The sequence below is a fragment of the Cebus imitator genome, unplaced genomic scaffold (assembly GCF_001604975.1).
Source record: "Cebus imitator isolate Cc_AM_T3 unplaced genomic scaffold, Cebus_imitator-1.0 Scaffold4, whole genome shotgun sequence".
Classification (NCBI taxonomy): Eukaryota; Metazoa; Chordata; class Mammalia; order Primates; family Cebidae; genus Cebus; species Cebus imitator.
This window is the reverse complement of record NW_016107319.1, coordinates 4,844,525-4,868,023: the sequence shown is the minus strand read 5'-3', so window position 1 is coordinate 4,868,023 and position 23,499 is coordinate 4,844,525. Positions and strand designations below refer to the sequence as shown.

General features: G+C 41.3%; 1 protein-coding gene and 2 non-coding genes across 3 annotated transcripts in view; 2 read left to right on the top strand and 1 right to left on the bottom strand.

Annotated features, from left to right (window-relative positions):
- The window catches only part of RBFOX1 (RNA binding fox-1 homolog 1), a 754,257-nt gene that overhangs the window by 4,148 nt on the left and 726,610 nt on the right, over positions 1–23,499 (top strand). The gene's annotated exons all lie outside the window — the stretch shown is intronic.
- LOC119472216 lies at positions 15,812–15,918 on the top strand. The gene has a single exon (XR_005201335.1). It is a non-coding gene; the product is annotated as a U6 spliceosomal RNA (small nuclear RNA).
- Positions 23,076–23,181, bottom strand: LOC119472235. The gene has a single exon (XR_005201353.1). It is a non-coding gene; the product is annotated as a U6 spliceosomal RNA (small nuclear RNA).

Genomic DNA, 23,499 nt, shown 5'->3' with positions numbered 1-23,499 from the left:
TCGTGATCCACCCGCCCCAGCCTCCCAAGGTGCTGGGATTACAGGCGTGAGCCACTGCACCCGTTGATATTATTATCTTTAAAGCAAAGTTAGGAATGCCTTTTTCGCCAGATTTAGGGACATCTGGATACCTCCTAGTCTGGGTCTGTTTAGTAAACATTATTAATTTGTTTCCTTAGCCATAAACATCTGGAGGCTAGGAATGCCTAACTTTCTGAGAATGCAGCGCAGCAAGTCTGGCCTCATTTTCCTGGCCCTCACTCAAAATGGAGCCACTGTGGTTCCAGTGCCTCTGACAGTTTGAGACACCTGTGGGTCCTAACTCAGGACAGACGGATTCCTGTGGACTCTAAGCTTCTCAGTGGCAGGCCCGTGGCTGGTCATCTCCTTAGCTGAGGCGCTAACCCGGTGCCAGGCACATTAGCGCTTGGTGAATATTGCTTGAAATGAATTGAAATTGTGGGTGGGGTATGCTGAATATAGGTCATGTCTTTGAGAAAGAAAAATAAAGGCCTCTTATCCCATAGTCAGGGTGGATTGCAGGCACCAGAGGCTTCTTTGCAATATCTTGAAAAGCTGCTTCCCAATCTGGTCTGTGAGCAGCACATGAGCTGAGGGGACTCTCCAGGGAGACCCCAAGAGGAAACTGCTGCTTCCAGCCTCACCAGAAAAATAAATAAATTAATTAAATAATAAAAGCAAACCTTCTCCTCCAATGTAGCTGAGTGTATCTTTGCAAAACACTCAGCATTCTTGTCTTTATTTTCTGGGTCCTCCAAGCCCCGCCCTCTCGCTCACCTCCCCCATCCCCCTGTTTCATGTGGGTGTCAATTACAGCTGACTTTGCAGGCTCCAGACCTGAACACAACAGCTGGGCGTGATGCCCTGGGCCCCATGGCATACGGCAGGGCAGGTAATTAGCCGGGCTTGGCTGTGCCCTCTGTTGCGGTTTGAAATGCTTCTTGAAAAACAAGTTTCTAGCCTTGGAGAGCATTGCTTTGTACTTTATAGATGTTCTAAATGTCTTTATTGTGGTACTGTGCAGCAAACTGGGTTTCTTTTTTTCTGGTGCTTTATTTTTGGCTGGTCTTTAGAATTAGATGTAATTGATGACCATAATGACAGCTACCTCACTGAGCACATGATACCTGGAAGAATAGTTAAAAACCCTTGATGAGTGTTCATTCGTTACATTTTCATAACAGGTAGGTTGTATTATTATCTCCATTTTACAGAAAGGGAAGCTGAGGTTCATAGAAGTCAAGTAACTGGCTGTGATCACAGAACCTCTGCCTCTTTTCTATGTTCTAGGTATTACCACGTGGGTCATACAGTACCCGACCTCCCACGTATTTTCTCTCGTAATCCTTTCAATGACCTCAGATGATTTTCTTGTCCCTATTGTTTGGACTTGGAAGCTGAGGTTTTGCAGAAGTAATCAGGATGCCATAAATCTCAGGAGGTTTGGAAGAAGGATTCAAACCCCACATTTCAATCCCAATAGCCTCTTTCTGGAGCTCATGCTGTGTGGCTACAATACATTGCCTATGTCGGGTAAGAAATGCTTTCCGCCTACTTCACATACAACTGCTTCATTGCATTGTGCCCTGATGATGTTTTCAGAGGCTGCAGAGTGTACCTTGGAAGGGCACAGAGGCCTGGGGACCACACACATCTCGGCAGAGAACCCCAGTCTGCCACCTGTACAAGACAGGGAAAGTGTTGGCTCTTTCTGACATCCAGGTATAACTTCTGAGAAGAGGAGATAATGCAAAGGTTATTATGAAAGCTAGAGGAAATCTGTATAAAATAGATTGTCCATGTTCAGCGTGGTGAGTAGGGGCTCAGATCGTACCAAGAATCAGACCTGAATTAAAATCTTGGCTCTAGTGTTGACAGTGTTTGGAAAGTTGAAAGGTTATTTAAATCTTCAGGTCTCAATTTTCCGCCTTTAAAAGGTGACTAAGAGTAAAATACAATAAAATAGTAAAAACCTTAAAGGATTCCATGAGGTCCTGTCTAATTAAACACACAGAATAGAATAGCATTCTGTGGAGGGTAGCTATTAATGTCATTATGGAAACATTAGTTGAATCTGAGCAACGTCCATCTATGATAGACCCACTAAATTAAAGTTGAAGAAAGTCCTTTGAAGAGAAGAAATTACAGTGATGTACAGCCTCTGTTCTTCCCCCAGTACGTTTCTGTTGATTGAGGGGCTCTATGTTGTGCTTAATTAAAATCAATACCTTCAATGGGATACAGCAATGCTTTCCTAAAAGACGAGACAGCAGGATTGCAGCACCGTTCAGGGGTGTGACTCCTCCAATTACAGTTTGGGGAGCCCAGAACTTTCCCTTGGGTTGGAGAAATAATTTATGTTTCAAGAAAGCATAAATAAACATGTGAGGCATTATTATGCTTATAAATATTGAAGGCTCTGATCATTCCTCCTAAACAGTGGATGGAGGTTTTCCTAGAAAGGCAAAATTGTCTAGGTGGGCAATTCACCCTTTTCTCCTGCTTACAAAAATGCCACATGTACTCTGTCTCAGTGATGTGTTTGCTTTGCGAGACCCTGTGCAGCTAGGTGTGGCCATGGACAAGACCTTGTCAAAGAGATGGAACTGCCGGTTTCTGAGACGCCTCTGGGAAAGCTTTCCTTTTCCTAATGGAATGGCTGCCTTCTCATACTGCTTCTCCTTCCAAGCCTTGATGCTGTTATCATAGTCTTAACAGTGGGGCTAAAGAATTAGATACATAACCATGTGGGATCTTGACTCTGACTTTAGAGTATAGCAGGACAGTGATAGCACAGGCTGGACATTTGTCACGTGAGGACATTAATTCCTCTTCACTGAAGCCTCTGCAGTTATTTCTGTTATTTGCATCCAAAAGCATTTGTAGCTGAAATAACTTGAAAAGTGATGGCAAAATTTTATTTCCTGTATAAATGTGCTGTGTCACATGTGTGTGTTTATGATACTAACATTAGTTCTTCCATTAAATATTACCTACGAGTTTTTAGTTGTTGTTTTGTTTTGTATGAGACAGAGTCTCACTCTTCACCAGGCTGGAGTTCAGAGACCAGATCTCAGCTCACTGCAGCCTCTGCCTTCCAGGTTCAATCGATTGATTCTCCTGCCTCAGCCTCCCAAGTAGCTGATACTGCAGGCGCATGCTACCACATTCGGCTTATTTTTGTATATTTAGTAGAGATGGGGTTTCACCATGGTGGCCAGGATGGTCTCGATCTCCTGACCTCATGATCTGCCCACTTCAGCCTCCCAAAGTGCTGGGATTAGAGGCGTGAATCACCACGCCCAGCCACCTATTCGTTTTTTGTTCCAGATGAGGACTAACAGATAACCATTACTTTTCTTTTTAAATATTTTATTTTTCCTTCATCAGAGCTTACTTGCCATTTTCAAACAGAGAAAGGTACATTCACAAAAACAAAAAATTTGTCTTCTTACCTTCAAACTCTTCCAGCGTTTGTTTGCATTCAGTGGTTACCCACGACCAGAAAAATGTTTTCCAAGCTAATGTTTGGCACAAGAATTCATAACCGAGTATTGAAAACAGCTTTAATCAAATTGAGGTGACAGATTTTTCCTGGAAAACTCCAATTATCCGAAGATAATGATATTTCTCACGGAAGAAACACAACAGGGCTAAAATTCTGACTGCCCTGGAGAGAATTTGGACAGAGGAATGTCATCAAAGGGGGCCAGATGTATATATGGGAAGAAAATGTTCGGGAATAGACCAGGTGCAGCAGCTCGTGTCTGTAATCTTAGCACTTTGGGAGGCCAAGGTAGGTGAATCACTTGAGGTCAGGAGTTCGAAACCAGTCTGGCTAACATGGTGAAACCCTGTCTTTACTAAAAATACAAAAATCAGCTGGGCATGGTGGCACATGCCTGTAATTCCAACTACTAGGGAGGCTGATGCATGAGAATCACTTGAACACGGGCAGTGGAGGTTGCAGTCAGCTGAAATCACGATGCTGCACTCCAGGCTGGATGACAGAGCAACTCTGTCTCAAAACAAAACAAAACAAAACAAAACAGGTCAGGAATGTTGAGATCCAGTGCTTTTCCAATTAAGTGAACTCTTTCTTTTTTTTTGGTTTTAAATTGACAGGTACGAGTACAGGTTTGTTGCATAGGTAAGCTTGTATCACGGGGATGTGTGGTTCAGATTATGTCATCACCCAGGTATTAAGCCTACTTCCCGTTCATAATTTTTTTGTGATCCTCTCCCTCCTTTCACCCTCCAAGAGGCCCCAGCATGTGTTGTCCCCCTCTATGGGTCCATGTGTTCTCATTGTTTAGCTCCCACTTTACTGTAAGAACATGTGATATTTGATTTTCTGTGTCTGTATTATTTTACTAAGAATAATGGCGTCCAGCTCCATCCATGTTCCTTAAAGGGACGTCATCTTATTCTTTTTTATGGATGCATAGTATTCCGTGGTATATACGAACCACATTTCCTTTATCCAGTGTATTAGTCTGTTCTCATTCTGATAATAAAGACATACCTGAGACTGGGTGATTTATAAAGGAAAAAATTGACTGACAGTTTCACATGATGGGGGTTGCCTCACAATCGTGGCAGAAGGCAGAGGAGGAGCAAAGTCACATCTTAAATGGTGGCAGGCCAGAGAGTTTGTGTAGGGGAACTCCCCTTTATAAAACCATCAGCCCTCATGAGACTCACTATCATGAGAACAGCATGTGAGAGACCAACCCCCATGATTCAGTTACCTCCCACCTGGTCCCTCCCATAGGCATATGGGAGCTACCCATCAAAATGAGATTTGGGTGGGGACACAGCCAAGCCATAACATCCAGTCTACATTGAAGGGCATTTAGGCAGATTCCACGTCTTTGCTATTGTGAACAGTGCTGCAATGAACATACACATGCATATGTCTTAATATTATAACTTTTTATTGGCACATGAGAATACGAATAAGCCCCAAATAGTGTTTAATACAATTTATTTGAAGTCTTATGTTTTACCTTACCAATTTATGTAAAATTTGTTTGTTGTTTTTCATGATATACCAATGCTGGTTTATATAAGAATGTGCCCCTGACACCAAAGACTGAGCCAAATTAGTGCTCCAGAGAGTTACCCATGTTTATCATATTGGGTTGTGTACTCTCTCACATCCAATTTGAGAAACCTGAGAATGGTCCTGTGGCTGACCATCAAGTACGCAGGGAGAGATGTGGCCCCTTTCAATATGAAAACCATTTTCCAGGCAACAAAGATTCACCTACATTACCCCATTTGGATCTTTACAGAAACTGTTTGCCATTGTTGGCCAGCGTGTTATTTTGACTTTTGTAGGTTTTATTAGTGAGAACACTGAGTGTTATTCCAGAGTCAGGGCCCCGACCCTGTAGCATGAGTCACCTGTAGGTAAGTCCCTCCATTGCAATGAGCTTCTTCTAACCAGAGCCATTGATGGGACGGATCCTGGAATAGTCTCAGATGGCCTTGCCATCAGTGCATCATCGTACTGAGGGACTCTCCCTGTTAATAGTTCCAGATCATAGTTACCATGAGTTGAACACGTGCAAAGCCCGTTGAACACGTGCAAAGCCCTTTCATGTACTTTGTCATATTGAATATTCACAGTAAATGTAAGAGGTAGATTTACTGTTGTCTCATTTTCAAAGATGTAGAATTGGCCAGGCACAGTGGCTCATGCCTATAATCCCAGCACTTTGGAAGGCTGAGGTGGGTGGATCACCTGAGGTCAGGAGTTCAAGACCAACCTGGCCAACATGGTGAAACCTCATCTCTATTAAAAAATACAAAAATTAGTTGGATATGGTGGTTGGCACCTGTAATCCCAGCTACTTGAGAGGCTGAAGAAGGGAGAATCACTTGAACCCAGGAGGCAGAGGTTGCAGTGAGTCGAGATAGCATCATTGCACTCCAGTCTGGGCAACAGAGTGACACTCTGTCTCAAAAAAAGGAAAAAAAGAATGAAAGATGTGGAACTGAGGCTTTGTAGTATTTTGATAATTTGTCTAACATCACATTATTGGGAAGTGGCCATGCTGGGACATGAGTTACAGTTTTCTAGATACCAAAACTCCTAGCTGTTCCATTGGCAGCTCCCTAGCAGGGAGAGCACACCAAGCCTCCACCTTTGGTTGGAAAGTCCCCATCCTGTGACTCTGTCACCCACTTTATCCTGTTGATGATTGCAGAGCTATTTGGAATCACTAGTAACTTAATTAGAATGATGTGCAGTTGTCTGTCCAGTGAGTTTAGTCCATCACTTCTTTACCTGTAAATAAATTATTAGGAAAGTATAGAATTATGGAGGGGGGTCTTTGAAAATGCCAGGGTGGAGGAATATCGAGAGTGATACAATTATCTATTTGCTGCTTCTGGTTCACCAACTTGCTGGCTATTTTTTTTTTAATAGGATTATGGAAGATGAAAAGGAAGTGCTTACTTCAGCTTATAAGAGCAATGTAAGCAATTTTGCATTGCACTCACTCCCCAGTGGTGGTGTGAACATGTTTCTAGTAAATTAAAGTATCATAAAAGCATTGGCAACATGGCAACTTTTATATTAATTTCTTAATTTTTTCAAGCTTAATTATAAATCTCTTGGGAGAAGAGGCAGGCCTGTGTGTTCCTGGGAAAACAGTGTTGCATCTCTAGGCTTGAGGTTCTGCTCCTCTGCTCAGAAGTGTGTGTGCTGTGATACAGGCTGGTGGCTGCTGTAAGATGCTGCACTGCTGGTGCCTGGTGATGGTAGCGATGCCCAGTGGACAAGACCTCAGGCTGTCCACCGTGCCCACGTGTGCTGCCATGTGGAGAGAGTACTCTTGGACAAGGTGTGTGACTCCCAGCATGCAGTAATGTGTTGTAAGAGCAGTCTCTGCATTTTACTGGGTTTAAAATCCTGGATCCTCCTTTACTGCCTTTGCGACCCAGAGAAATTGGACCAACCTCTTGATCTGAAATATGATGGTATGTATCCATGTGACCCGGGATATGTGTGAAAAAGCCTGCTTGCTGCTGGTACTGCTGAGCAACCTCACCAGCCTGGGGCTGTCTCCAGTACGACACATCACCGGGAAAACCATAGATATCCCTATGGATAAAGTCACTGTTAGGCAGATTTTGTTACTTGCAGCCTAGATCCCCTCACCTTTAGTAGTCACGAAATGAGAATGACACAGCAGCCAGTGAGTTCTGGATTCAATGAATGATGGAATATTTATGTTGCACAGAATCTTAGCTTTGCCTAGTGAGTTTACCACTTGCCTTCTTTACTTACAAATGTACCATAAGGAAAGCGAAAAATCAGAAGGGAGGCTTCCTTGAAAAACCCAGGGAGAAATATCATGGCAGTGCTGGCCAGATCCCAATGAGTTAGTTGCTTTGGGTTTCACCTCTCAAGACTCAGGAACTTTCCAGACATCTGTTTAGGATAAAGTATTGCCACTGTCTTCCACTAGGCACAAATTATTCTTTCTCCCTTTCCCTTTACCTACTCCCTTTTCTTTTTCTTTTCTCTGCCCTTCTGTAACATAGTATGGTTTAAAACATGTAATCAGATTCTATTTTAATCATATATATATATATATATATATTTTTTTTTTTTCTGTGACTGCTTGTCTTTTCTGGGCTCCACACTACGTAGTGGTAGGGAATATACCTTGTGTTTTTACATGTCTTTCAATTAATTTTGAAAGATTAATTTTATGATAGGTTAATTGATGCTACTGTGTGTACATACACAAAAGGAATATGGTCTTATAAATAGGTACGGCTGGGCAAGGTGACTCAGGAGGCTTAGACAGGAGGACTGCTTCAGCTCATGTGTTCTCAGTCTAGCCTGGGCAGCATAGCTAGTCTCCATCTCTTAAAAAATTAATTAAAGAACACCACATGTGGGAAATACTGAGTTAAAAAGATTAGACAGGGCCGGGAGCAGTGGCTCATGCCTGTAATCCCAGCACTTTGGGAAGCCTAGGTGGATGGATCATTTGCGGTCAGGAGTTCGAGAAGAGTCTGACCAACATGATAAAACCCCATCTCTGCTAAAAACACAAAAAATTAGCCAGGCGTGGTGGGAGGTGCCTGTAATACCAGCTCCCCAGGAGGCTGAGGCACGAGAATTACTTGAACCTGGGAGATGGAGGTTGCACTCATCCGAGGTGGTGCCACTACACTCCAGCCTGGTGACAGAGTGAGACTCCATCTCCAAAAAAAACCAAAAAGACAGATTTTTTTTTTCCAGGACTTCTCTATACCTTTAATTTGCAGATGGATGTGAATTTTAAATCTCCATGGGAGTAGTATAGAATAAAGCCCTTTCCAAACTTACTGGACCAAATAATTTTTTTTTTCTTTTCATAAAGTATCCTGCAGGAACTTACTTTAGAGAATCTGCTTCTTTACAGTTTTTAAATTTCGTTTGTCTTTTTGAAAATGTGCAACATTTTTTCAACTTATTTTGAAAAATTCTAAACCTGTGGGAAAATGTAAGACTGGTACAATAATCCTCATATACTTCTACCAGATTTACCAATTTATTTATTTATTCACTTGTTTATTTATTTGAGACGGAGTCTTGCTCTGTCAACCAGGCTAGAGTGCAATGGCGTGATCTTAGCTCACTGCACCCTCCACCTCTCAGGTTCAAGCGATTTTTCCACCTCGGCCTGGGATTGGCTGGGATGACAGGCACCCATCATCGTGCCTGGCTAATTTTTACATTTTTGTAGACACGAGCTTCCACCATCTTGGCCAGTCTAGTCTTGAACTCCTGACCTCAGGCGATCCACCTGCCTTAGCCTCCCACAGTGTTGGGAGTACAGGAGTGAGCCACCACGCCAGTCCTTATTTATTTTGTTGAGACAGGGTCTCACTCTGTCATCCAGTTTGGAGTGCAGTGGCATAATTGCAACTCACTGCAACCTCCATCTCCCAGGCTCAAGCCATCCTCCCACCCACCTTAGCCTCCGGAGTAGGTGGGACTACAGGCATATGCCACCACACCCAGCTAGTGTGTGTGTGTGTGTGTGTGTGTTTGATAGAGATGGGGTCTTATCATATTGCCCAGGTAGTTTTTTTTTGCTCTTGTTTTTGAGATAGAGTCTCACTCTGTCAGCCAGGCTGTAGTGCCGTGGCGTGATTTCAGCTCACTGCAACCTCCGCCCCTGGGTTTAAACAATTATCCTGCTGAAGCCTCCTGAGTAGGTGGGACTACAGGCATCTGCCACCATACCTGGCTAATTTTTCTGTTTTTAGTAGACATGGGGTTTCACCATGTTGGCCAAGCTGGTCTCGAACTTCTGACCTCAGATGATCTGCCCGCTTTGGCCTCCCAAAGTGCTGGCATTACAGGTGTGAGCCACCATGGCCAGCCCCAGGCTTTGAACTCCTGGGCTCAACTGATGCACCTACCTTGGCTTCCCAAAGTGGTGGTATTACAGGCATGAGCCACTGGGCCTGGCCCAGAAACACTAGTTTTTAATATTAAATGCTTTTACTGCATTTGATCATCCTCACTCTCTCTTTTCCTTCCCTTCTTCTCCCTCTTCTTCTCTGTTTCTTTTTGCAAATTCTTTTTTTTTTTTTTTTTTTGAAATTGAGTTTCACTCTTGTCCCCCAGGCTGCAGTGTAGTGTGCAATCTCGCCTCACTGCCACCTCCGCCTCTTGGGTTCAAGTGATTCTCCTGACTCAGCCTCCTAAGTAGCTTGGACTACAGGTATGCATGGCCACACTCAGCTAATTATTGTATTTTTAGTAGAGACAGTGTTTCACCATGTTGGCCAGGGTGGTCTTGAACTCCTGACCTCAGGTGATCTGCCTGCCTCAGCCTCCGAGGGTGCTGGGATTACAGGTGTGGGCCATCATGCCCGGCCATGCACATTGTTTATGGGCATCTTTTCCTGACAAGAAAGAAGGTCATCTGGATGTCACTTGCCTTCTCCACTTGCCTTTAAGAAAATAATCGAACACACCATAGGGCAGGTGCCTGTATGTTTCACATGTGTTGGTTGATGATTTATTATAATAATTCCTACCTTAGCAGAATGCTGGAATCTGAAGATGGATAAGGACCTGAAAAATTAGCTGATCTACCCCTTGTTCACTTGCCCGCCCCGCCTGCATTCTCTACCCAGGCTTTTGAATGCCATTTATTATGTTTTCAGTGTTGGTTGGTGAGTCAATTCTGAGTGGAATGAAACTTGCAAATGAGGCCTTGTGGAAAGCCTGCCCTCTTCTTGGGCATCGTCCAAGTGATCTGTTAGCAGCTTCCATTTATCATCGTCTTGTGTGGGTGTAGTGGGCCTAATCATGGGAGCTCAATAAAAGAACAGCATTTTGATAGAGGACTGAAGTGTTTTGCCAAGTGTTGATTACCCATGATAACAAGAATGAAAACCTTGGCCCTGGTTATGCACAGATTTATTGAATCATGGAATATTCTAGCTGGATAGAATCTTAGGGATCGTCTGGTTCAGCCCCCGAGGTTTTCAATGAGGAAGCGGAGAACAAGAGAGAATGGGTAGTTTGCCTAAAATCTCACTGCTACTGCGGTTTCTGATTCTGGGCCCAGGTTATTTCCTCAGCCACTGAGCATCTCAGGACAGCAACAGAAAACTTTGAAGACACACACACCCATGCACGCCCCACACATTGTAAACATACTCATATACATGGGCACAGCTACACAGAGGCATAGGTGGGCACAGGTGCACAGACATACCTACAGTCTTGTTCATAGAAGGAATTTCCATTTCGCTGAAATATAGCTCATGACTGGGGGCTGCACTGACCTCCAGCTGACAATCTAGAAATGTGAACTTGGAAATAGAAACTCATCCAAATACATGACGATAGTTTATTCACCTGTTGAGTGCCTCCTGCAGCTAGCAGAGGGGAGGAGCATAAGAACAAACATCCTAAGGCTGTTGGGATGACTGGTCTGTTCAATGACAGAAGAAATGTGGAAATCCGGCTTTATTGGGAGGGCATCTCAAAGCAGCCACATTTTATCCCTGTTCAGGTCAGAACTGAAATGTTGATGATGGCTAGAATGACACCCAAAGGAAACCTGAGCTTACTAACTGCCAGCTAGGCAGGCTGTCCCTGAATAATCTTATTCTAGAAATAAGATTCTAAATAAGACTGAATAATATTTGAGGAATCTTGCTTAGTCTTCATCACGGTTATGTTCCTGGTGAAAAAAATTAGATATGGAAAGACTATTCTTTCTTTACCCCCAATCACACAGCCAGTAAATGGTAAAACCAAGAATCAAATGTGGATCCATAGAGCAGTAAGAACATAGGAATACATAACAAAACACGTTTCAAAGAGAAATACCCCGCAGATTTAATGGTGTTCTAATAGTAAATCTCTCCCTAAATTTGGGGAAACAAATTTGCATTTTCCTGCTGATTTCTTCCAGGTAGGACTTTCTCTTCTCACCAAAGCCCTATAAACCAGTGCAGTCTCGTGGAATTTCCTGTGAAGATGAAAATGTTCTATAATCTTACTATCCCCTATGGTATCTATTGTTTACTTACGGCTATTGAGCAAGTGTAATATGTACGCTGGATTTCAAAGACTTAGTACATGAAAGTGTGTTAAATAGCTCACTGAGACTTTTTAAAAAGTCGTTTGCCTGTTATGAAAACATATTGGGTTAAATGTATTGTTAAAATTAGCATTATCTGTTTTATTTTTTCTATTTATTTATTTATTTTATTTGCGACCAAGCCTTGTTCTGTCACCAAGGCTGGAGTGCAGTGGTGCTATCTCAGCTTACTACCACCTCCACCTCCACCTCAGCCTCCCAAATAGCTGGGATTACAGGTGCGTACTATCCCTCCCAGCTAATTTTGTTTTTTTAATTTATTTTTGAGATGGAGTCTCGCTCATCGCCCAGGCTGGAGTGCAGTGGCACGACCTTGGCTCACTGCAACCTCTATCTCCTGGCTTCAAGCAATTCTCAGCCTCACAAGTAGGTGGGATTATAGGTGCCTACCCCCATGCCCGGCTAATTTTTTTTGTTTTCAGTAGAGACGAGGCTTGACCATGTTGGCTCTGCTAGTCTCAAACTCCTAACCTCAGGTGATCCTCCCTGCCTTGACCTCCCAAAGTGCTGGGATTACAGGTGTGAACCGCTGCATATGGCCTAGCAGTTTCTCACGTATCTTGTTCACTCCTACGAAGGTCAGCTTGGGTTCCTCCGTAGCCATGATATTTCTCTGTAGTGTTAAAGGAAACTGAATTTGAAACAAAACCCTGAAGTGATCCCTATGTATGTAAAGGACTTAAAGACTAGCTAAGAAGGAAGTTAAGGATAAAAGTTACGTAACTTGAACCATATTCTGTTAGAGCCATAAAGGGCTTCACAAACCAGCTAATGATTTTACAGAAAAGGTCGCATAAGTCCAAGAAGTCTCATCATCTGCCCAAGGTCACTTGTATCTAGAATTCATTGTGTATCATGCCCAGACTGATGGCCATTGCCCAGAAAGCCTGATTCCTTTCCTTTCCAAAAGAAAAGAAACGATATGTGATATATCATCATATTCAGTGTCGATTGCCCAAGCAGGGTATCATTAATGATAAATTATTATTATTTTTATTTTTTTTAAGACAGAGGCTCACTCTGTTGCCCAGGCTGGAGTGCAGTGACGCAGTCTCAGCTCACTGCAACCTCTGCTTCCCAGGTTCAGGCAATTCTCCTGTCTCAGCCTCCTGAGTAGGTAGGACTACAAGCGTGTGCCACCATGCCCAGCTAATTTTTTTTCTTTGTACTTTTAGTAAAAACAGTGTTTCACGATATTGGTCGGACTGGTCTTGAAATCCTGACCTCATGAGCCGCCTGCCTCAGTCTCCCAAAGTGTTGGGATTACAGGCGTGAGCCACTGCGCCTGGCCAATGAGAAATTTTAATGGATTTCATTGTAAAATGCAGAATCCTTCTTGCTAGTTACTTCTTTGCTTTACATATGAAGCCGGGAGCCTGACACTGGGAATGGTTTTTGTTTGGATTTCTGATAAATTTTAATTTCGCAGCTGGAGCTTGGTCCTCACGGTTACTCCATAATTTCTTTTGTTAGTCCACTGCATTCATCTTTGGTTCTCCGTAGGATCCATAGATAGACTGAACTGTATCGCTGACTTTCTTTCCTTTGCCTCACTTGTCGAATAAAATCATTTGAGGCTGAATGGTATTGATGGCTATGCAGTGACTTGTTGCTACTGTAGAGAGGACCCTACACACACCTTCATGGGAGTCACGTTGGTTGTTCAAATGAGGCTTCTGAGAATCAGGACCTCAAAAAAATAAGAATAAATATCAGTAGTATTAAAAACTAACGAATAGGGCCAATTTTCATTTAGCACTTCTCCATAATGAATTTATTTGCTTGTGTTCAGGATTTGTAGAGCGTATTCCAAATGCAGTGCAGCCTAAGGGATCAGCCAGAGTGGGGAGGAGAGGTGGGGGAAGCCATCCTTTGGCATTGAAGAAACCGAATCTGTGATCAGGAAACCTGCTGAAAGGTCTTTTCCCCTTTGTAGTTTTGTTCTACATAGCGAGGCACGAGTGCTGCGGGAACATATGGAGAGACTTGAGTTTAATTGTTAAAATTCCACTCAGCCGGGCCCCTTCTTCACTGTGATTTGCACTATTTAGCATTTGTGTGCGTTAGGTAATATATTTAATGTTTCTTGCTCCAATCTAATTTGCGTACATTTGGCAGCAGCCCAGCTCCGTGGGCATGGGGCATTGGAGACCATCAATCTGCCAACCTAGAGCATGGAAACTGTACTGCTACGTTTGATAGTATGCTTGCATGAACACTCCAAACTGCTTGTGAAGCAATACCACCTCTTCCCCGAAAGTCTCTCAGGGACAAAATTAATGTATCTCATATTGTATTGATTGTAGCCAATAAGTGCCTAAATGATTTGATGCAAGGCAGAGAGATTATGCAGGGAAGAGGGGTAGAGGGGGCTTTAGAAGAAGTATGTGGTTTAATTACTGGCTGAATTTCTCCAATCCACCTTCCCCGTGGGAATTTAACAAATAGGCCTAAGTGCACTTTAGCGGTTGCTGACATCTGTTGAAATGGTATCTGCCCGTGATGAGGGGAGTCTGGGAATTGGGCTTGGGGTATTGGCAGGATCGGGGAGCCACAGGAAGCTCCTTTCCAGTCTGCAGAATTAGAAGGAGGAAAAGACTGCATTAGCACTCTAAGCTATGGAGAGCACAGCTTTATCTAATAGGATTCTGCCTTCCAACCTAATGAAGCCATCTCCATCTTAAATGCAGGGTTAGATGTCAGTGTCTGGAGTCTAATGATCTTAAAGTTCCAGGTGTTGAAAACACACGGAGTTGAGCTTAAAACATGAATAGTGCATGTCCTTCAGGCTCACGATTGTGAAAACCATCCCCAGCCATCTCCTTTTAATGCCATGCTAAGAACTGTTAAGAAACTTCATATTTTTTAGGTAAACAAGTGACCGGTTTTCTTGCACTTTTTAATGGAAGCAAAAGAAGCCAAAACCCAGCTAAAATTTCATGTTGGGTCCAGCACCAGGAAGAATGATGCTGTGTATCTGCTAGTGTTTTGATTACATCAATAATTCAAAGAAAGTGCCGTCCACTTAATCTCTTTTATGCCTCTCCACCCGAAAGGATCCTCGTTTTATTCCGAAAGTCCTAAAGCTATCATATTCCTTGGCTTTTTCTGAAATACCTTATTTTGTTATGCTTCAAACATTTATATATGTTACGAACCAAATTGCATGGAAGCCATTTGCTTTCAGAGACTAATAAAAATCCACTTTTGATGGTAGACACAAGGTGAGATGTTATCAAAACAAAATTCCAAATTAACTTGGGTACCTCTATCAGAACATATCCCTGATTGGGCATGCGATTCTTGCATCGTGTGTGTGTGTGTGTGTGTGTGTGTGTGTGTGTGTGTGTGTTGGCTCTTGTATTTAAAAATGTGTTTGCACATGTGTGTTTATGGATACGTATGTGCCATGTATATGCTGGCTAATTATTGTGACTCAAACTCTGGGGTTAACTGGAAAATCAAAAAGAGCAACCATAGTCTGTTATCTGACACCTGTAATTTAGGCTAATATCTCAATTCTCTTGTTGTGAACGTATCTCCTACAGTGTGGCTTTACGTAATAGAGGTTGGATGTAATGTGATCAATTAATTAGAGCATATGATTTGCATTAGTGAGACCTATATTGATTACAAAATGACCATGATCTGAAAGTAGCTGTGTGTGTGTTTGTGTCTGTGTGTCTGTGTGTATATTGGAAGTGGTGATACTGTTTTGTATGTGGTCAACTGGCTGGGTTGTCTTTTTCACTTTATTGTTGTGACGTGTGATAGACCTACAGGGTGTTTTAAAATTCCCAAGCTAATAATCTTGCTGGTGGTGATAGAAGAGAAAGGCTTTGAGGATGGGTACGGTGTCTCATGCTTGTAATCCCAGCACTTTGAAAGACCAAGTGGGTGGATCGCCTGAGGTCAGGAGTTCCAGACCAGTATGGGCAACACGATGAAGCCCTGTCTCTACTAAAAATACACACCTTATCCGGATGTGGTGGTGTGCACACTTGTAATCCCAGCTACTCAGGAGTCTGAGGCATGAGAATCGCTTGAACCTGGGAGCATAGAGGTTGCAGTGAGCCGAGATTGGACCACTGCACTCCAGCCTCTGTCATAGAGTGAGACTCCATCTGAAGAAAAAAAAAAAAAAAAAAAAAGTGCTCACCTTGGCAGCACATATACTAAAATTGGAATGATACAGAGAAGATTAGCATGGCCCCTGCGCAAGGATGATACACAAATTCATGAAGCGTTGCATGTTTTTAAGTTCAGCCTTATAATAGTGGCAAATAAAAGGCCTTATTTGTGTTTTTAAAAAAGGACGGAGAATGGCTTTGAGGTGAAAGCTAGAGGTACTTACACTTGAAATTGCTTCAGGTTTTATAACTCATCACGTAAGTATTTGATTCTCTCCATTCTCCTATGTAAGAACCACAGAATTATTAGAAAACATATATAGGAGAAAATAACCTCGTTCCTGTGAGTCAGAAACTTTCTAGCCCCTAATCACTTTTTCCCATTGGAAGTATATTTATAGCATACAAATCTAAACTTCTTCAGTTACCTTGATAATTGGTCCCCATGTTGATGGCCCTGGGGCGTCTTGAAGGATCATCAGTGATCCAAGTATATTCCATTAGTTTTAATGTCAGGAACATTTTATTGTATCCTGATTCTCTGAAACTTGGTCATCTAAAATAACATGGCAGTTCCCAATAAATCATTCTCTTTGATTTCCTAGCCATTCTAAATATAAGAAAGCTTGATCTGGCCTTTGCTTTTAGATTCATATAAATACAGTGATATTGAATATCTCTGGAAGAATACTGAAACAGTCCTGGGATTTTTAAATTTTATACTTGGACAGTCTTTTTCTGCCATTCTCTGGTTTTGTGCATGTAAGTGTTTGTATACATATAAACAGATATGTGTGTGTATGTGTGTATATCCAGATACCTATATTCATCCTTCTATATAAACATGCATGTTTATTACTTGAAAATACATAAGTAGGGCTTGCATACATTCTAATTACTATTGTAAGTGCTTTACAAATATTTAAGAAAGAAAAAGATTGGTAAATAAATGGGTAGCAAAAAAAAAAAAAAAAAAAAGGAAAGAAAAAAATTTAACTCATCTACTGGCCCAGTGACTTCATGCTGTAGGCACTGTATTCTCATTTTGCCAGTGGGGACAATGAGCCCCGAAGAAGCTAATTAGTTTGGGTCACAGCGCTATTGAGTGGCAGGATTGGGATTGAATCAATAATGCAGTACTTCACACAAATAATGCTTTGTAGTTCTGGAGTACTTTTCTTCATGTCAGATACAGGGATTTAATTTTTTCCTCATTCGATTTTCATAGCTATTCTATGAGTTGATTTCTATCATTATTCTTAGTTTGCAGAATGGGACTCAGAGGCTTAAAGAATAATACACGTGTAGTCACAGAGCAAGGAGTTGATGGAACTGAGCTCTGCATCCAGGAAATCAGACTAGAGAGTTTATAATATGTTATCAAGAAAGCTGCTAGGCAGCATTGCAGATTTCCTCATCAGTTTTATACATATATGTATATATATTTATATTTACATGTACATATTTATAAGTATATTGTAAACAGATGAAAAATAAAAGCCGAAAGTACCTTTTTTTTATATTGACTGTGTTTTGCCGCCAAAGGTACAATTCTCAATAGTTGTCTTTTCTCTTGGCTGAGAATAGAGAATTACCTTACCATTTCCTCCAAATAATTTTAAGGTGTTTTAAGAGATGGTAAGTCCTTTTGAAGATGGGAGTAATTTGACTCAACTTCTCCTTCTAATATAAAAAATCTACTACAAATCCACGTGTATATTTATTAAAACTGCATATTTATCAGTATGAAGTGGTATCAGTAAAACTAATGTCTTAAAGGTGCAGTTGTCAACCTAAGTTGAAAATATGTTGAACTTCCAAGACAGAAGTGGCTGCTTGATCAGAGTACATTTGTATCCATGAGCATTGCACCAGCAATAAACTTTAAGTTAATGCTAACAATTTTAATTTGTATCTTTTAATTGTTGAATTCTGAATTGCTTTCCAGTTTCCCACAGAGTTTAATGTGTATGCAAATTATACAGCCAAGAAATTTAAGCTACAAAAGATAGACTGCAGTTTGCAAACACACCATAATTATTGCTTAATTTTTAAAGGGTCTTTCTCTTCGTCAGGGTATTGTTCAATTTCCTGAAACTGAACAGAAGACAACTTTTGGTTAATGATTAGCATAAATCTTGTAATGGAACTTAATTGAATGCCAACTTCATTGTTCTAACAACTACAAACTACTCAAATCCCTATTTCTCTGAGGTAGAGTTTCTTGCTCTCTAAGGACAAATAACTTGTCTTCTAATAATAGCAGGAAAGAGTTATCAGAACATTGATTTAATTGTTTGTAGGTTGTGTACTTCATGCAAGCTCTTAGAAAAAGGTAAAAATTCTGATGTCTATTTTAATATTATATTTCTTAATAGTTTCAACTAAACTGCCTAACAGTCCTAACAAAATAAAGAAAAAGAATCTGAAATTGAAGATAAGTGCTGTTCTTTTGTTAAAAATCAAGGTAGGAGATGCTGAGATTTAGAAGAAATAAATAGAAATATAAATGTATGTTATATTTATCTACAATAGCATAATTAGTATATAATGATCTATTTATTTACTTACTTAGTATAAAATGAAGGCATCCAAATCAATTTGTTTGGTGGATTAGTAGTGATTTAACTTTGAAGCATTTATGTGTTCAAATATTTGTTGCTACATATTCCTAAAGGCTATTGGGATGTAGAAACTGGCCTGGGAGAGGATACTGAAGGATGAACAACACTCACTAGTTTCTGCTGTTGTGTTCAAGTGTTTACACAGGAAACCAAGAGATAAGAAGATACTACAGATGGTGAAAACTAATCTGAAGGGGGGAAAATGAAGCCAGTGAGATACAAAGGGTTGGGGATGGGGGTAGTTGTGTTAGACAAGGCATCAGATGATGTCAGAACTCTTGGCAATGCGTTGGCCCTACCAGGAGCAAGAGACAGAAAGCTCTAGGTGAGAACAGCTGGTCATCTTGAAAAACCAAAAGAGGTTTTTAATTCAGTTGTATCATTGTGATCGACGACTTCTGTTGCTGTTTGGTGTCTCATAATTGCAATCCCGTTTCACGTTTTGTGTTTTTTTCTCTCAGACTATTCCAGGAATGGAGGATGTTTGATGATGGCTATAGGTTGTCTTGTACAGAAAACTTAATATACCAGGCTTTTCTGAAAGAGTAAAGAGTAGGAAGGGCATTTTATTACAGCCTCCAGTCTAAAGTTCCTCCTAATCAGCATTTTACAAGATATCCACTAAAACTGGAATTACGTTTCTTCTTTTCTTAATTAATTCACTTATTTATTTATTTTTGAGTCTGAGTCTCACTGTGTCTCCTAGGCTAGAGTGCAGTGGCGCCATCTTGGCTTGCTGCAACCTCCGCCTCCCAAGTTCAAGTGATTCTCTGGCCTCAGCATCCCGAGTAGCTGGGATTACAGCCACGCACCACCACACCTGGCTAATTTTTGTATTTTTAATAGAGATGGGGTTTCACCGTGTTGGTCAGGCTGGTCTTGAACTCCTGACCTCAGGTGATCCCCTTACCTCAGTCTCCAAAATTGCTGGGATTACAGCCATAAGCCACCATGCCCGGCCTTTTAAATTTATTTATTAACTTTTTTAGAGACTAGGTCTCACTGTGTTGATCGGGCTGGTCTTAACCTCCTGGCTCCAGTGATTGCCCTGTCTTGGCTTTCATATGTGCTGGGGTTACAGGCGTGAGTCAGCGTGCCTGGCCAGGAGCTATGTTTTTAGTCCAGAACCGTTGGTAGGGCAGAGTGATTTGGCGATACTTAATTTCATTCTGAATTTTTATTTATTTATTTACTTTTTTTTTTTTTTTAATTTGAGATGGAGTCTTGCCCTGTCACCCAGTCTGGAGCATTCTGATTTTTTTTTAGTAGTGGTTTTAAAATGGTTTGATAATGAAAATTTTTCAAACAGACACAAAATTAGAAATTACAGTATACTGACCCCCTCGTATGCCCTCCTCCAAGTTTCAACAGCTGCCAACATGTGACCAAACTTGTTTCTTTTGCACTTCAATCTTCCTCTCTCTTCCCCATCAAAATTTTGAAGCAAATCCAAAATACACTATTCTTATTAAATTTATCAGTATGTATATTAGAAAAACGAGAATTCTTTTAAAAATAACTGTATATCATTAATGTTATTATGCCTTTAAAATGAGCAAGGAGCTAGATATGGTGGCTTACACCTGTAATCACAGCACTTTGCAAGGGTGAGGTGGGCGGATCATTTGAGGTCAGGAGTTCAAGACCAGCCTGACCAACATGGTGAAACACTGTCTTTATTAAAAATACAAAAATTAGCCAGGTGTGGTGACAGGCACTTGTAATTTCAGCTACTCGGGAAGCTGAGGCAGGAGAATTGCTTGAACCCATCAGGTGGAGGTTGCAGTTAGCTGAGGTCGTACCATTGCACCCCAGCCTGAGCAAGACAGTGATTCCCTCACCTCCCTCCAAAAAAAGCAGTGATTCTTTAAGTGTCCAAACATCTTATTAAATTAAAATGTTTCAGTACTTAAAATTATAGGATTCTCAAAGGAAAAAACTATCGTCCTTAGCATTATTACGGCTTGAAATTTGCAATGATCTCTCAATATAACCAAGCATTCTATCCATATTCTAGTCTACGTGATGATCGTACACATTTTTTAAGTTTTCTTATTTATCAGAAGTTAAAACCTGATTGATATGTCAGAAATTAAAATTAGTGAATACGTGTCTGAAGTCTGTTTTATTATGTTTGTGCCACCTCCAACTCACTGTTTGCAATCTGCTTGTTGAGGGTACTGGGCCATTTTTATTGAAGAGTGTCTATGAGGCCTGGATTTGCTCATTGAGTTTTCTCTTCTTTGTATTTTCTGTCAACTGGTGGTTAAAGCACAAGTTTGATGAGATTTTTGTTCAGTTTTGTGTTTGGCAAAAGCATGTCATAAACGTTCTTGTGTACTTTCATTAGGAAGCACATAATGCTTTTCTTTCTTGTTGTCTATTCTGAAGCTCGATCATTGAGCAGTGGGTACCTCTCTCTGTTGTCTCCTTGTCCAGACAGAGAGCTTCCTTGCTTTGTGAGATGATAAGGTGTTGCTGGTCAACGTCTGTATTTCCCACCCTGGCCCTGACTCTCTACGTATATTTTGAGATGGAGTCTCGCTCTGTCACCCAGAATGGAGTGCAGTGCCAAGATCTCGGCTCACTGCAACCTCTGCCTCCTGGGTTCAAGGGAAGCTCCTACCTAAGCCTCCCAAGTAGCTGGGATTACAGGAATGTTCCACCATGCCTGGATAGTTTTTGTATTTTTAATAGAGATGGGGTTTCACCATGTCGGCCAGGCTGGTCTCAAACTCCTGACCTCAAGTCATCCACCCACCTCAGCCTCCCAAAGTGCTGGGATTAAAGTCATAAACCACCATGCCCAGCCTCTATTATTTCTTTATAGAAGCTTTTCAAAACCAGGAGGCAGCTCAGTTAGAGAGATTTTGTGTATATCTTTATTATTACCATTTTAACTCTATTCACCACCTGTCTCACCTTTTCTTAGTAAGCAGGGAGTCCCCGTAGTAAGCATGGGTCTCCACAATAGGAGAGCAGTTCTATTTTGTACTTCTGGAGTCTGTTCTTGTGCATAGATTGAGCACGTGTGTAAACTCTTGGCATTTCGAGTGACCAGTATTCCTGGGCGTGGTTGCTTCAGAGATGGGCACATGATCAGGTGGACTGCTTAGAGATTTCTGTGGGACTTTGCTCTTAGACTGTATGGGGAAATTATTTGTTTCTCATGGATTATTGGTCTTCTTAGGTGAGTCTAGAGTTATGGTGGCCATCCACCTGTCAATTTATAGACACACAATCTAAGAAATTTGGAAAGGGAAAAATCTTGATGCTGTCCCTTGAGGTCCTGGATACAGTGGTGCACGAAGTTAATCTACCTGCTTTTGAACTTTGCAAGCATGTGAGCCAATATATTTCCTTTTATCCTCTAAAGCTATTTTGTCTGTGTGCATGTGTGTGAGCATGTGTGTTTACATGTGAAATTGCCCTGTCTAATATGAAGGTTTTCTGTTTTCCCAACAAGAAGGAGATTTTCAAAGATCTTTTAAAGTATTGTCAATAGCAGTAGGTGGCTTAAAACACATTTCCTGAATGTCGGCTTTGTCTGAGGAATGTGTTGTGGTAGCTGTTACATAATAAAGGGAAATTAGGCTGATAGGACTTTCTGTCAATATCCTAATGTACTCAGTGTGTTAAGATGCGGCTAGACATTAGAATAACACCAGGCGGAAACTTAGGGAGTCAGAAAGTGTGGAGAATGTAGGAAGGGAGATGAGGTCAAACTGTTGTTACAATTATTTTCTGCAAACTCTAAGTCGATCTTGATCATCTTCCCCTGCCCTCCCCACCCCATTGTGTTTTGTTTCCTAAAGAAAGATAATACAATCAGGTCATGCTTTACAAAGAATCGTTTTGCAGGAGCACTGCATAAAATAGGTTTAAAGAAGAATGAAAGATGCTAGACAGATCATTTAAAAATGAGCTTCTGGGCAGGGCCTGGTGGCTCACACGTGTAATTCCAGCACTTTGGGAGGCCAAGGCAGATGGATCATGACGTCAAGAGATCGAGATCATTTTGGCCAACATCGTGACACCCTATCTTCCCTGAAAATACAAAATTAGCCGGGCACGGTGGCACACACCTGTAGTCTCAACTGCTTGGGAGGCTAAGGCAGGAGAATCGCTTGCAGTGAGATGGAGGTTGCACTGAGCCGAGATCGAGAATAAAAGGGAGTTTCTGAACCCCTGTGAAATCCTGCTCTCAGGAATCTATATTTAAACTCTTTAAAAGTAAAATAAAACCTGGGGTTGAAACCAGGTATTAAAATACCTCTAGGGAATAACTAAAGACTTCGAGGAAAGTTTTGTTAGCTATAAACTCAAAGGTTGATACATACAGCATCAAAGGAACATAGGAAAGTTCACTTGATGCTATAATTATTAAATACAAAGAATATAATTAAGTTCGTATGTTTTAGGAAAAAAACATGGTATGCATATCAAGCCTAATTTTATTAATAGAACTTCTTGTCCAGATTCTACTTGTAAATTGCAAGTACTCACTAATGATTTTCAGAGGATTGCTTATTTGGTAAATTGGCTTTCACTGGATCAATGAAATGGTTATTAGAACAGCTATCAATAAATGTATCTGCTTCCCTTTAAAAAATACCTGTTTTCCCAGTGTTCCCTATCTGGGTGGTGGGGGAGGGTTAAATTTAAAAATGCAACACTTCATGAATTTGCTTGCCATCTTTGCACAGGTGCCTTGACAACTTTTCTGTATCATTCTGATTGCAGTGTATGTGCTGCCAGTGTGAGCACTAGAAATCAGTTTTGTGTTTAATAGAACATCTTTTTGAATCTTACGAATAAACCTATCTATTAATTAGATTAAATTAACTCAATTCGGATACCTAAGGTTGTATTGGTGTGTTATTAAACTCCTCAACATCAGGATAGAAAGGAAGACACTTTGGGATCAGACCCTTTGTACCCCTGCTTTATTTACTCACACAGACCCCAGCTGCTCAATATTTGGCTCTGAGGAAGTCACCATAGCCTGTTTTCCGCGCAGGATTGGAGGATCAGTAACTTGGTCTACCAGCACTGCGAGAGAGAGAGAGAGAGAGAGAGAGAGAG